This window comes from Panthera pardus, unplaced genomic scaffold, assembly GCF_024362965.1.
Source record: "Panthera pardus isolate Hobbes unplaced genomic scaffold, ASM2436296v1 HiC_scaffold_8, whole genome shotgun sequence".
In the NCBI taxonomy this organism is placed as follows: Eukaryota; Metazoa; Chordata; class Mammalia; order Carnivora; family Felidae; genus Panthera; species Panthera pardus.
In genome coordinates this window covers 104,788,857-104,791,811 of record NW_026527013.1, presented here as the reverse complement: position 1 = coordinate 104,791,811, position 2,955 = coordinate 104,788,857, and the positions used below count along the sequence as shown (strand labels likewise).

Sequence of the window (2,955 nt, the reverse complement as noted above, 5' to 3'; positions counted from 1 at the left end):
CTAGTTTGGTAAGAGAGTTTCTAGGAAAAAAACATAAATGAGTGGTGACTTTTATGAAATTCTTCTACTGTGTTTGTGAAAACACTTGACTTATTCCTTATTTTTCTGTTGATGTGATCAGTCCTAGTGATTTGATTACTAAACCAGGTTTCATTCATGGAGTAAGTCCCAATGGTCTACTGTCTTGTTTTTTTCTTTTTATTATCGCCGAATAGGACTTGTTTATATTTTATTTAGGATTTTGTCCAAATTCTTGAGAAAGATTCTGTAGTACTTTTCCTTTCTTACAATGCATTTATCATGTTTTGGTATCAATATTATTCTAATTTCTTAAAATATATTGGGGAATTTTCTTTTTCTGTTATCACACAGAGTCTTGTGTAACACTAGTATTATCTATATCTTTAATATTTCAGAGAATTCACTGATGAAGTCATCTAGACCTGGGGTCATTTTTGTAAGAATGTTTTTAATAGTGGATTTAATTTCTTTACTTGATACCAAGTAATTCAGGCTCTCTGTGTGTTTTCATCTTCCTGTAGTTTTATTTGATGAATTTTTGCAATTCATTCAAATACTCTAATTTACAACTAAAAAGTTGTTTATAATCACTCATCTTTTTTGATGCAGCTAGAAACAATGTAAATATTAGTATATTACCTTTTGTCATCTCTGATTTTGTTGTTTTATTCATTCTAATACTTTTTCCTTACTTTGTTTTGCTAGGGGTTAATTTTATTAGTATTTTCAAAGGTTTAGGGTTTAGTGGCTCCTGGGTGGCTCAGTCGGTTGGGTGGCCTAATACAACTCAGATCATGATTTTGTAGTCAGTTTGAGCCCCACGTCGCGCTGTGTCCTGGGTGCTCAGAGCCTGGAGCCTGCTTCGGATTCTGTGTCTACCTCTTTCTGCTTGCCCATTCCCTGCTTGCTCTCTGTCTGTCTCTTTCACAAAAATAACAAACAATTAAAAAAAAAAAGTTTAGGGTTTCTATTTTTGAATGTTTGAATTATATTTTATTGATTTATTATTTTTCTTTTATATTTTTAGATTTGATTCACTTTTCTCTTTCCAACTTGTTGAAAGAAAAGCATGCATAATTTATTCTTAAGTTTTCTGTTTTCCTATATGGGCATTTAAAGTTGCAAATATGTTCCTGATCTTACAGGAAAACTTTCTCAGCTTTTCACTTCTGAATATGATGTAAGCTGTGGACTTGTCATATATGGTGTTTATTATGTTGATATAAGTTCTCTCTTTATACCCATTTGGTTGAGAATTTTTATCATAAATAGATGTTGAATTTTGTCATGTTCTTTTTTTATTGAGATGATTTATAGGTCTTTTTTTTTTTTTTTTCAATTTGAAAGTAGTTGTTGATTAGCTGACCAGATTATAAAAATAATCATAGCAGATACCTCAGTTCATCCTAATAATCTTACTGGTCTGATCTTCCCTGTGCCAGCATCTTTACCTTCTACAAAATGAGTGGTCTTTTTCTTTATTCCCCCACAAGGAGAAGATAACTTGAAGGACCATAAGAAGTTGTTTGCTTTTTTGATACGTTTTTTTAACGTATAGATCTTATGAATCAGGTCCTCTGTGCAGATGATGCCATTTTTACCAAGAGATCATGCAATCAATGTGTTATTTGTCAGGGAAATTGGCTTCTTGTTGATTTTGCCATAACCACGCTTGTAAATCAATTCATTCACTCACTACATGTTTGGGTACCCCAGTGCTCTGTATGGTTCCATAATCCTTAGCATGTTAGCTGAAGCCTCTTTGAACTTAACACAGGTGCCATTGAAAATCTGGTGAAGGTGAAGAAGCTGCAACACCTTTTGAACGTTTGGACTCAACACTATTGATAGCTGTAAGGTCCTGATGACAAATGCCAATTTGGGTTCCCCAAGTACATAGAGGTTGCCGGCTTTTCTTGCCATCCTGGCCAGTTGAATCTCAGTTGTGTACATTTGCCTATGTTCCTTGTGGTGACGCTTAGCTTTTTCACAGATGAGCTTCTTCATCTCCTTTTGAAGCATCTTTTGGGCATGATTCCTTCTCAGACACTTGATCTTCAACTCTGTGAAATCCCTTCCCTTTTTCTTAAGGGTTTCTGGCATAGCAGGAACCTTCTTTTTCTTCTCTCTACCATCCTCCATGGTTCTATCTGGAAAAAAAAAAGATGACCATGCAGTTTTTATCCTACATTTTGTTAATGTGGTGTATCACATTAACTGATTTGCAGATGGTGAATCATCCCTGCATCTCTGGAATAAATCTTACTTGGTCAGGGTATATGATTATTTAAATAGTTGAATTCATTTTGCTAATATTTTGTTAAGGATTTTTGCATATCTGTTTTTAAGGAATGCCAGCCTATAATTTTCATTTCTTGTCATATCCTTGTCTGATTTTGGTATCATAATCACTGGCCTCATAAAATGAATTTGGATGAGTTCCCTCCTCTTCTGTATTTTTGGAAGAGTTTGAGAAGGATTGGTATTTATTCTTCTTTAAATGTTATGTAGAATCACAAGTGAGGCTTTCTGGTCTTGGACTGTAATTTGTTGGGAGGTTTTTGAATACTGTTTAATCTCCTTACTAGTAATCAGTCTGTTCAAATGAGTTTGGATGAGTTCCCTCCTCTCTGTGTTTTCAGTAGAGTTTGAGAAGAATTTGCATTTATTCTTTTTTAAATGTTTGGTAGAATTCACCAATGAAGGCTTCTGGTCCTGGAATTTCATTTGTTGGGAAATTTTTGAATGCTGATTCAATCTCTTTACTAGTAATCTGTTAAATTTTTCTACTTCATCATGATTCAGTCTTGGTAGGTTGTATGTGTCTAGGAATGTATCCATTTCTTCTGAGTTGTCTAATTTAGTGTATAATTATTTGTAGTAGGCTTTTATGATCCTTAGTATTTCTGTGGTATTACATGTAAATCTCTTTAA

At 33.7% G+C, this 2,955-nt stretch overlaps 1 pseudogene; it reads right to left on the bottom strand.

Annotated features, from left to right (window-relative positions):
* Positions 1-1,417: 1,417 nt before the first annotated feature.
* On the bottom strand, positions 1,418-2,163 carry LOC109263622 (60S ribosomal protein L7-like; annotated as a pseudogene).
* Between the last annotated feature and the right edge of the window lie 792 nt (positions 2,164-2,955).